Source organism: Dipodomys merriami, unplaced genomic scaffold (assembly GCF_024711535.1).
Source record: "Dipodomys merriami isolate MVZ:Mamm:240054 unplaced genomic scaffold, mDipMer1.0.p SCAF_4, whole genome shotgun sequence".
NCBI lineage: Eukaryota > Metazoa > Chordata > Mammalia > Rodentia > Heteromyidae > Dipodomys > Dipodomys merriami.
Window position 1 is genome coordinate 80,269,141 of NW_027205603.1, and position 12,578 is coordinate 80,281,718.

Consider the following 12,578-nt stretch of genomic DNA (forward strand, 5'->3'; position numbering starts at 1 on the left):
ACATATAAGACAAAACATGTATCTTTTGTCTCTTTCGGCCTGATTTACTTCACTTAGCATAATTTTTAAATACAAACTCTTCTTTGAATATTAATTTGTTGTACTTAGTATAATAACTAGTCATTGTATTTTTCTATATGATTGGATGTTTGAATTTCATCTTCTATTGTAGAAAAAGTTGAAGCTTATAATATTAACATTTTAAGATATGTTTCAGTTGCTCCCATGTAATATATCTGTCTTTTAATTTTGTTATATTGTGTGTTTGGCAATTAAATATTTTTTTTAATTTTAATTTTATTTAAAGGTGTTGTACAGAGGGGTTACAGTTACATAAGTAAGGCAACAAGTACTATGCACAACTATTAATGGATGAAAGTGATTCAGAAACCAGGTGCTGGCGGCTCATGCCTGTCTTCCTAGATTCTCAGGAGGCTGAGATCTGAGCATCAAAGTTCAAAGCCAGCCTGGGTAGGAAAGTCGGTGAGATTCTTATCTCCAATTAACTACATATTATCCTGAAACGCATAGTGGGTTGTAAGAGCGGAGAAGAGATGGGGATCTCATGCACATTGGCAGACGACTGGGGACCATGGTTTTGTTAGGAGGGCACTCCTCACTAGCAGACCTCGCTGACTAGGGACTGATAAATCCCACTTTTAGCAATTAAATATTTTTAAACTAAATTTTCATGAAGGTACTTAGTGTTCTGAAAGGATTCTGTACTGATCTTTTTGGGTTAACTTCAACAAATAAATTGCTCATGTGACAAAATAGAAGGAGGAAATTTATTTTATTATATTTTTATATTTATTTATTTACTATATTGTGTTTAGCACAATTAGAATAACTATATTGAATGTAGCTTAAATAAAGAAATAAAATACAGTGCCTCGCACAGATAGACTATGTAATAAGTTTTGTAACTCTGAATATTCTTCACTTGCATATGAGCATCCAAATCTATACGCCTATACAAACTGAGAAAGACAAATTCATCCATTCACAGATTTCTAATTCAGAAACTACATATGTTTAATATTTTTTGAAATGTTTGTATGTCATTTTCCTCTAACAAGGGGAATATGGTGATGTCTTGGGAAATTCTTCGAGTGATTGAAATAGATACTTCAGAAAGCCAAGTGTATGCAGGTTACTATTAGGAGTATTTATGGATGTGAATCCCACACAGTACTGATAGGCACGGGACATACTTTAGAAACAACAGCAACAATGATACTTCTCTTCACTACAATGGAAGTATCACTATTATTTGTTTTGTTTTCTAATCAGCTACCATTACTTTGAGAAATTACCTGAAAAATTAAACAAACAAAGAAGGAAAGGCTCATTTGGGTTTATTCTTTCAGGAGTTTGAGGCATGGTTGTCTGATTTCATGGTTATCATGCCTGTGGGCAAGATAGAATCATCATAACATCAGAGAATGGAGGGAGGAAACTGCACACTCCAACATGAACAGAAAGAGACAGTGAGAGAGTAAGGGTCCATGACAAGATGGGTGCTTCCAAGACACAACCCCGGTGACCTGCAAAATAGGACTTCCTTTCCTAACTATCCATTCATCTATGAACTCATCAATGGACTAATCTGCTGATCATGTTCCGTTGGTGAGGCTAGCACCTTTGTGATCCAATTATTTCCAAATGGTTCCATCTGTTGGACATCGGCATCTTCGATGGGCACTTCCTATCCAATCACTAGCAAATCACTTCCTAGCAATCACTCACAGAAGTACTATTTGCTTGCCACTCTATCTGGAGCACATAGCATCATTCTTGGAGCATAATTAATGTTCAACAAATGTTCATTCATTACTAACTGAATAGGAGATATAGCTCAGAAATAGTAAGGAACCAGTCTGCCATTAAAGCAATGAAGCTGAATCTTCAATACCCTTCTCTGCTTGTGAACTTCTGGAAGTTAAAGAGCACTGCAACAATGGTAAGAGAAAGCCAGATTGCAATCAGGAAATATTTGCCTGTAATCCTCTCTGGTAAGTTTCCCAAGTACGTCTTTCAAACAGCCCTGAATCTCCAACACTCATTCTTAGTTTTTATTTCTTTTCTAATTCTACATATCTAATCACTTTTGGGCTGGAATTTTTATTAGTACTTTTGCATTTTTTTCTTGAAGAAGTTCTCACAATACACAAATAAGCTAATACACAAATACACAATGAGCTAATTTGCAACAAATTTTACATATTTTCTAAGAAACAGGTCACATTCAAGTATGGGCTTAATACAAATAGTTCAGTATATTTCATACTCCTGTAATCAGGAAATCTGTACTGAACTATATCAACCAATTGTGTGCTTAGAAAAAATGGTGATTTCTCTTATCTATATAATTTACTTGTATAAAGTATGTGGTTTATGCTTCCAAGCATGGATTATAAGAAAATGTCCATTATTGCTCCAAAAGTATGACACATACCTTGATAACACTTAATGCTATTTCATGGGTCAACTTATATTACAAGGATAGCAGTAAGTCAAGGATGAGGGAAAGAGCCTTTTAGTTGGAAAGTGCTGAAAAGAACTTGTGGTTAATTTTATTCTGAATTCTTAGGCCTTGGTTTTTGACACCATCCTAAAGAGGTTTCATTTGATTATTTCACAAGTTTCAGAAGATGTAGAGGAGCTTAATTACACCCGTAAGTGATCCAAGGAAACTCTCAAAGAGCATTAGCCTATTCTGTAATCATTATGAAAGGTTATTTGTGTTGTTGTTCTTCTTCAGTATTGCCCCAAACATATGAGAGAATACTTATAAACCTCATCTTTTACACCCCACCAATTTGGTTTCCATTTATTCTCTTTTAGTATGAATGTATCTGTGGCTCAGAGACACAGAAATATATAAACTTGTATTATGTTGCATGTAATCATGGTGTTGTTCACAAACTGGAAGTATAAACATGTTTCCATACTGAATAATAATTAAGATTTCAGTCCAACTCCTTAAGATTGCATAAGAAAAGAAAGTAGTGTCTACAAGATATAGCTCTCAATGTCATTCCAAATTTCCTCAGAGCACATTCCGTTGGCTTCTTCCTTCCTTTGCTGGTATGTCTAAGTGACGATACAGGATTTCTGTCTAAATACTTTTAGAATATAAAATCTATATAAAAAGATGAAAACTTACTTTTTTTTTGTCTGTCATGGGGCCTGAACTCTGGGCCTGGGCACTGTCCCTCAGCTCTTCAGCTCAAGGCTAGCGCTCTACTACTTGAGCCACAGCTCCATTTCCGGCTTTTTCTGCTTATGTGGTGCTGAGGAATCAAACCCAGGGCCTGGTGTATGCAAGGTAAGCACTCTACCACTGAGCCACCTTCTCAGCCCTGAAAACTTACTTTTTAGTACAGGAAGCAGAAGGAGCAGGAGCAGAAGAAGCCATCTTCAGGGTAAAAAAAAATGCCACACAGGAGTGTGGGAAGACAGGAAGTTGAAAGCTGTCCTCTGCAGGCCCTCAAACATACCAGACAAGCACTCTACCCTTGGCTACATCTATGTCCACCCACACAACCATTTTTTCCTTTTATTTTCCAGCATGTGCCTTGCTAATCCTACAGTTTTCATCAACTGTGACTCATTGCTCACTGGCTCTATATCTGTTTCAGCTCAACTTCCTGTGTCCAGGAAATGTTATGACTGATAATCACTGGGAAATTTTAGTAGACTAGAGGTAAATGATAAGCTACAATGAGACATCAAATGTTTTTAAGAGATTAGCATAAAACAGAAACCATTTTTAGGATGAAATCAACAATTTTTTTGGGGGGGGTCTAGTCGTGGGGCCTGAACTCTGGGCCTGGGCACTGTCCCTCAGCGCTTCAGCTCAAGGCTAGTGCTCTTAGGATGAAATAAAAAAGGTTAAAACATTTTTGAAAAGCCAGTCTTAGTGGCTCACATATATAATTCTAGCTACAAAGATGGTAGACATCAGGAAAACTGTAGATCAAATCCAACCCTGGAAAAAGTTACCCAGATCCCATCTCAAAAAACAAAAAACAAAAAAAAGCTGCCAGGCACCAGTAGCTCATGCCTGTATACAATCCTAGCTACTCAGGAGGCTGAGATCTGAGGATCACTTCAAAGCCATCCCAGGCAGGAAAGTCTGTGAGACTCTTCTCTCCAATAAACCACCAGAAAACCAGAAGTGGCACTGTGGCTCAAGTGGTAGAGTGCTCACCTTGAGCTGAAGAGCTGAATGACAGCACCCAGGCCTAGAGTTCAAGACCCACGACTGACCAAAAAAAAAAAAAATCAATGTGGTGGAGGCATGCCATGGTCTAAGCCAACTACTGTGGACTTAGGTAGAGGGGTCATGTCTTGGACAAAAACAAGAGACACTGCCTACAAACTAGCCTAAAACCATAAAGGGCTGGATGTATAGCTCAAATGCAAGTGTAAGACCCAGAGTTCAAAACCCCAATATCACCAAAAAGGAAACAGGGAAGAAGAGTTTTAATGCATAATGGGTAAAGCAAATTCATGGATTTTGAATTGGATATATCATTGATATTATGTTTGTCTAAATATACCACAAACTCTTTCAGAGCTAAGGTTGGAAAATGATGACCTGGGCTCCAAATTCAGCCTAGCCCCTGCTTTGATTGACACTATTTCCTTGGAACATCGCCTCTCATTTATTTATGTGCTCTGTATGTCTGTTTGCGGTCTACCAGGACAAAATTGAACAGTCTTTACCCATACAATGTAGCTTGTGCATCCTCAAAATGTTATTCCCTGGCTGTTTAAACGAACCTGACTGACACTTGTCAGCCTTCGATTTCCTCTGATCATCAATGTGAACAAAAAAAGAACAGTAGCAAGTGAAGGTGGAAGATGTTGTTGACTAGCTCCCCCAAAACTATTTTTCTAATCAGAGAATTGCTAAATGGTGTGGTTTGAAATTTTTGTTGATTTTCTAACTGTGAAATGCTGGACAAGCTATATTAACTTGTATTCCTCTGTTTACAAAGCCCCCACTATTTTTGCTTCTGATATTAAGATGAAATTTGATAAATATTTGAGAATAACTATGACCTGCAAAGATACAGTACTTAAGTTATAGTTATTAAAAATTATCTACTGCTGTTAATAAAATGTGTATTTTTTTCCTTTTTTTTGGTCAGTCATGGGCTTAAACTCATGGCCAGGGCACTGTCCCTGATCTTTTTCACTCAAGGCTAGCACTACAACTTTGAACCATAGGGCCACTGCCAGTTTTCTTGTGGTTAATTAGAGAGAAGAGTCTCGCAGACTTTCCTGCCTGGGCTAGTTTCAAGCTGTGATCTTCAAATCTCAGCATCCTGAGTAGCTAGAATTATAGATATTAGCCACCAGTGCCTGGCAAAATGTATATTTTATTATTTTCATTTTTCACAAACTTTGTAGAGCTGCATTTCCTTGACTCTAATAAAATATGATATAGAGTTTGCTGTCACCAACAACATGGAATCATATGATCTCTCACTTAGTAAAGGAGACATTGGTTCATATAGAAAGACAAGAGCTATAAATTAAGGAAATGTTAATTCAGTTTACATCAGTATTGATTAATTTGTGTGACAAAGTCCCACAGTAATGTAAAATGCTAACAGTAGAGAAAATCTGGTGCAGGGTTGGTTGACAGGAACTTCCTATACTCTTTTAACTACTTTTCTGTAAATGAAAAAGTACTTTAAAATAAAATATTTATTTAAAAGAGGAAATGGGTATTTGCAAGGAGGTGTGTAGCTAAGGGGAGAGGGTTAGATGAATGAAAGGGGAAAGGATGATACAAATCAACATGCATTGTATGCATAAACTGCTTCGTTAAGTGGCAAATAATTCAATACATATTCTAAAAATTAAGAAAAATGAGGGAAGGGATCCGTTGGGAGGAGTGTGTAAGAATGTAGGAAGGGTGGTCATGATGTGCAGTATCATACATTGATTTGTTGAATGACAACTTATTTGTACAACTACTTAAAGATAATTTTTAAAATTAAAAAAAACTTTTAAAAAATCTGAAAAGAACTGTTGAGGTTCATTTAAAAAAAAAGAAAGAAAAGAAAAGAAAAAACAATTGCCGGACACCAGTAACTCATGCCTATAGTCCTAGCTACTCAGAAGCTGAGATCTGAGAATCATGGTTCCAAGCCATCCTGGACAGCAAAGCCTATGTGACTCCTATCTCCAAGGAACTATTCAGAAAAAGCCAGAAGTAGAGCTATAGTTCTAGTGATAGACCACTAGCCTTGAGCACAAAGAAGCTTAGGGACAGTACCCAGGCTTTTAATGTCATGTCATGACTTAAAATGCTTCCTTTGTCACTTACATATTCTCATTTTATACATTCATCAATATATTAGTCCATTCAAAACTATTCATGGAAATTTGTCCTATAAGATGCCACATGACTAGACTCTGGTCTGCACACACAGGAAATAAAATTAAAAGAATAACTTACAAACTTCAATCACATTTTATTTTTTCTCTTTATCAGGTCTCTGGGCCCCTGTGAGTTGTACTTGCTTTGTCTTTTTACTAGAATTATTAATAAAATGTTTAGGATTAAGATCTTCATTAAGGTTTTGCATGTAGATTGAATTTAGGCATCTGTGCAACAGGTAAATCTCTTAGATTTTCTTTTCTCCAAAAGAAATGCATAATACACTTCAACCTGCCACTTTGAGGCAAAAGCAGAACACCAAGATTATTGTGAAGAAATGAAAGCATAATGTAGGAGAAATGGGAGCAAAGCCACACAGCAGGATGGAAGTCCAACAACTCCCTGGTGATAAGTAATTGGCAGCCACCATGTTGTTGAGGACATCAAAGACAAAGAGAACGTTCTTAAATTCAGTGAATGTTGAGCAGATTGAAAATAGAGCATGAAGACTCAAACTAAAGATTGAGAAATCTCTACAATCTTTGGCTCTTATACATGAAAATAACCATGCCAATAGAAAAAGAATAAGAGAAGACATGTAGCAAAGTGTTACAAAGTAGAAGACATTTATAGAGTTTGATTCTTACTGAGAAATTTAAAATGGTTTCTACTAGATGTGACTTTTACTTTGTGAATCCATGTAGCACATACACATACACAAACACACATACACACATGTAAATCATATCTCAGACTTGGTAAAGTTCTCAATCCGCAATATAAATTTGAATCACTTCAAAATGAAACAATTCCATATTAATGTTAAGTATGTATGGGTGTATATACAAAGGTCAGATGACTACTATGATAGTTTCTTTAAGCCATAATTTAAGTGTGGCAAATAATGAGTATGCTGTCTGGATTTTATACTCTCTTATGATAGCATTGTGAGTTTACAATTATCATTTATGTTTATACATTAAGCATGTAGCTCACATAATGTTAAATAAACTCCACACTATCATTCAGCTTATTAGTAGTGGATTCAGATCTAACCTTCCCAACATGCATCACCAAGATTTTGATCATCATAGTAGGCAAAATTAATTTTGATCACCTCATCTCTTGTGGAATGAAACAGTTGTAGAATTATTCCTGAATAGTATGCTTTATATAAATTTTAATCACTGAAACTAATAACAATGGACTAGATAGAAGTAGTCAAGAGACTGAGTCATCACCTAAGTTACTCTTGAAACATGGACAAGCATGGAGTACAACTCAATGGGACAACTAGACCAAAAAAAGACTCTCAAGTGAAACATCAACTACAAAATAATTAGCAGGGTCTAATAATTAGAGGGTCTAAGTCATCCAGTAGTTAGTATATGAGTTTTGTATTTTCTGATTGGTTGGTAGGTTGGTTTTATCTCTTGCATCATCCTTTATCTCCTCCATTTTGCTTACATATTATTTGGAAATTTTAAGATATATATATCCATAGATATAGATATCAAAGACAACACATGGTTCAAATAATAAACAATGCCCAACCAATAATTTTGAAACCATCCATCTATCCTTGGCCACCTCTTTTTGTTCCAATAAGAAGTAACATAAATCCTAAATTTCTTTGTCTTTCTCAATTTTTCCAACTACGTAATAAAGCTATCTCTACTTAACAAAGAATTTAGTTTTAGATGATTCTGACCCATATGTAAACAAAACAATTATATATGCTTCTTTTATTCAAAATTGTATGTTTGAGATATATCCCTGTTGATAGGAAAAATTCTTATTTCCTGCAACTACTATTCCAAATCATGAATACTTCACAGTTTATTTTACCCATTCAGCTGCACTAAGAATTTAGGGTCTGTGCCAGTATTTCACTAATATTGGCACTGTGAGTAAGAAGCTCCTGCTGCTGGCCAGCCTCCTGTCCCAGGTTTCAAGTGTATACCTAAGATACACACAGAGAGCAGTTGCTTAGATTATGGCACTAGCAAGTTCGAGTTTACTGAAAATTTTGTCCTTTCTCCAGAGCATTTATATCAATTTACACTTCTATTGGTGGTAGATAATAATACTAGTTCCTCCAGACTCTCATTTACATATTTTAGGCTGCTTAATTTTAACAATCCAGTCTATGTGGAATATTTTGATAGCGATCATAATTGTTCTTTCTTAGGCAATGCAATCAATATTCAACGTGTTTATGGTAGATATGTTTCTGCCTTTGAGAAACATCTGCTTTCTTTTTTACTCTATTTCATCTCTGTCATTTTAATAAATGGAAACTCTTCATATATTTTGCACAGGAGAGTTTTATTAATTGTGTGCTATGCAAATATAATCTACTTGTTCATGACTTTAGTTTTTTCCTTTTATGGTGTTGAGGGGCTTGTAGGTATAATCTTAATGTGGCTAAATTTATGAGTCTGTCTCTTGGCAATTTTCTTTTGGGGATCTTCTCTCTTTTGGAGGGCAAATGTTTCTGAGTTGTTGACTTGCATTCTTCTAACATCTTTTGGAGCCTACTTAAGCTTAGTCTTGGAGGATTTTTTTTCACCCATAATTATTCTTAAATATGGCTATCACCTTTTCTTTCCCATATCTTTATGGGAACAGTCTTTGTGGCATATTTGCTGCACCTAGTTGAAAATGTTCCAAAATATCCCTCTGTTGAAATTAATAATGAGCACATGTGGGATTAAATTCCAGCTTCATCTGTCAACTTTACCTCACATACAAAATCTATGCTGAACACAAAGGGACTTCAGAGCTTTTGTTGTCGTCAACTGATTGTAATCTGAAGTCACAGGATATGTGAATTCCTTCATATCATTCATAGAGGAATTGTTTAAACAATCAAAGAAATAAGAGAAAGAGAAAGAAGCTTCCATTTTCCCTCACACTAAGATAAAGTCTTTATTTTAGTAAGATACAAATTACAATTCTGTCATTTACTCTCATTTGTAAACACACTTGGATGGATTTTTACCTTTAGAAAAAGTCATAATTAAATATATGTAGGGTTATTTTTTTTAAGTATTTAACAAAGGTGTAATTTATTTATTTTTTAATTATGAAAATACTGTATAGAGGGGTTACAATTACATGGGCCAGATAATGAGCACATTTCTTATCAAGCATTGTTGCCTTCTCCTTTCTTTCCCCTTCCCATCCTGTCCTATCCCCCCATGCTTCCCATCCCCACCCCACCGCCAAAGTTGTAAAGTTCGTTTTTTGACATAACGACTTGTACATCTCATTGTTGCGATAGGTCCACTTGTATCCGTATTTCAACGATTTGATTTTGCCCTTCCCCTCCACAAATTATACCAACATCAAATACAGTGAAGACAGGAATTATACCGTGGGGAAGGGACATACAACGCAACAATGAAATCATTTTATAAATATGTTAGAAACAATTGCATGAAAGAAAAAATATTTGAATACTTATATGAACCCCCAGACAAGTATTCAAATATTTTTTTCTTTCATGAGATATGTAGGCTTCTATCTAATTATTTAATGTAACTCTTGACCCAGCCTTGCTTCTAGCCATAAAATCTCCTACCAAACAATAGGTATACCAAGTTAATGGAATTCCTTACAAAAGACACCAGTAGACATTTAAATATTCATTTTTCCTATTTATGAAGTGAAGAACAGTATTCTGAAAAAATAAATCAATGGATTGCTATGTAGGACCTGGACATTAGAATGTATCACTCTCTTTGTAACTGTTTCCCCATCTATCAAATAAGATGTCAATTAACACTTGCAAAGTCTTTTGTAAACTATGTTTATTGGTTTAAACATTTCTCAAAATGAAAATACCACATTTTCAACCCATACCCAGGAGTTCTTTGTGTTTCCCCTACTCCTTCTTATAATATTTTCATATCTGGCCTTACATTGAGGCCTTTGATTCATTTTGAATTGATTAGGGTGCAGGGTGATATATAAGGATCTAACTTCAGTTTTCTTCATGTGGATAGTCAATTTTGCCAGCACCATTTGTTAAGAGGCTGTCTTTCTTCCAACCTGTGTTTTGGGCTCCCTTATTAAATATTAGGTGGCTACAAGTCTGTGGGTTCATTTTAGGGTCTTCTATTCTGTTCCATTGGTCCTCAGGCCTATTCTTGTGCCAGTACCAAGCTGTTTTTGTTACTACAGCTTTGTAATAGAATTTGAAGTTTGATAATGTTATTTCTAACACTGTTCTTACTGCAAAGGATTATTCTCTTCTTTGTTGCTAATTCTGTTTTCATTTCCTTTTGTCTTGTTTTTTATATAACTGTCTGTGGGAGGGTAAGAAATGATGGGAGAAAGGGTAGGCAAAGGCAACAGTGATACTCACTACACACTATGTGGAAAATGAATTGTAGAACTTGTAGGTGGAGACAAAACCTGTAGGAGGCAAAAACTGGATAGGAGTGACATTGTTCAAAAAGAAAGGTACTCTTTATCTGACTTATGTATATTACCTTTACAGTAACAATAAATACATTTTAAAAAAGAATACATAGCAAAAAAGATAATACCACATTTTCAATTGGTCCTTCCTGTTGTTTGGTCAAGAATATTCCGGAGAGTAACAGTAGAGAGGTTTATAGAAACCCCTAATATTTAGGGAGGTAGTCACCAGGTTGACTAAATGTTACTAGATAACTATTTCTCCAGACATTTCTCACAGATATGTTTACTATTATAACTGCTCATTCTACAATTTCTGGGCATTTTTCATTGTATCACTACTAGTCTCAAATATTGCATTTAGTGTAAATTGGCTATTATTACAAATTAATATACCAAAAACTTATACCTAGTTCCAAAAAACCAGAGTTTTTCATAAAACATGTTTGCTTTTAAATATTTTCAATCTAGGTTTTAATTTTCCCATACCCACACATTGTGTTTAAAACAACTTTAAAGTAGAAGAGAGAGAAATATGTCTTAAGTACTATTTTCTATGTGGCAAGTATGCTGTGGATGGATATGCATGTTCTCCATATGGAGTAAGAATTTCAATAGCAGCTCTAGTCATTGATTAAAAGATATTTATTGAATACAAATTACTTTAACTTTCTTACCTGATAAGTTTTAAGAGAAAAATCTGTCTGAAATTATATACTTCATACCTGACCTTGGGAGAGAACAATAAAGCCCATGAATTATTTATATGTAAGGGGATCCTGAAAAATAAAGGGAAAGTGCTAAATGACAGGCTAAAAGAAAGCTTCAGGCTAAGAGAATACTATATGTGAACACCCTTTAAAGATACAGAAGTGAAAAATGAGATGAATCAAAAGAAGGTAAGAAAATGGACCACAAAGGTGAGAATATAAAATAGACTAGACACTAACCAGAGACCTGCCTGATTGCTGTAGCCAGCATGAAGACTTGGTTAGAAAAAAAATAAACATATATCGCAAGCTAGGACAACAGTTCTCATTATGGAACTTGAATAAATTATAGATAAAGGCTAAGGATTCTTCGGGGTAATTAAAACTAAAAACAACAAAAAATGACCCAGCTAGTCAGTAACAAGCCATAGATAGATACGTCATATTGTTTCCCCTAGGCATGGCCCATGATGGCTAAGCACTGTGGAAGTAATTATCAAGTTATGAGATAGGACAGAAGATAAGATGATATGCATGAAATTTCCATGGACCTAAACACGCATTTAGCCACAAAAAATGTACAGTTGTTACAGTGATATGTAGGATATTCTGGCATATTTCAGCCTAATTATAAAGAGCTTATGGGTGTCCTATTTATGATAAAGATCTCACTTCAGAAGAGGTATCACCTATGCAATGTTTTGTTCTGGCAAGTCACCCATACTGCTCTCTGCTAGAAAGGGGAATGGAGCCTGAAATAACAAGCCTCCCCCTCACTCAGCTTATCTGTCAGATTCTCCCTCATCACACCATTTGTAATAGGCTCAGTGCAACATAGCCTCAAGCAAGTGATTACTCTTCCCCTTAATTAGATAGAAAAAAAAAATGACTTGTAGGGAGAGACAATGAGATCTAACACTAAGAAGAGTGTGTGCACATGGGTGTCTATGTGTAACGCGTGAGTGTGTATGTGTATGTTTGTCCGTCTATCAAACTTTTATAAAATATAGGAAGAAATTGAGGGAGGAGTGGAAATG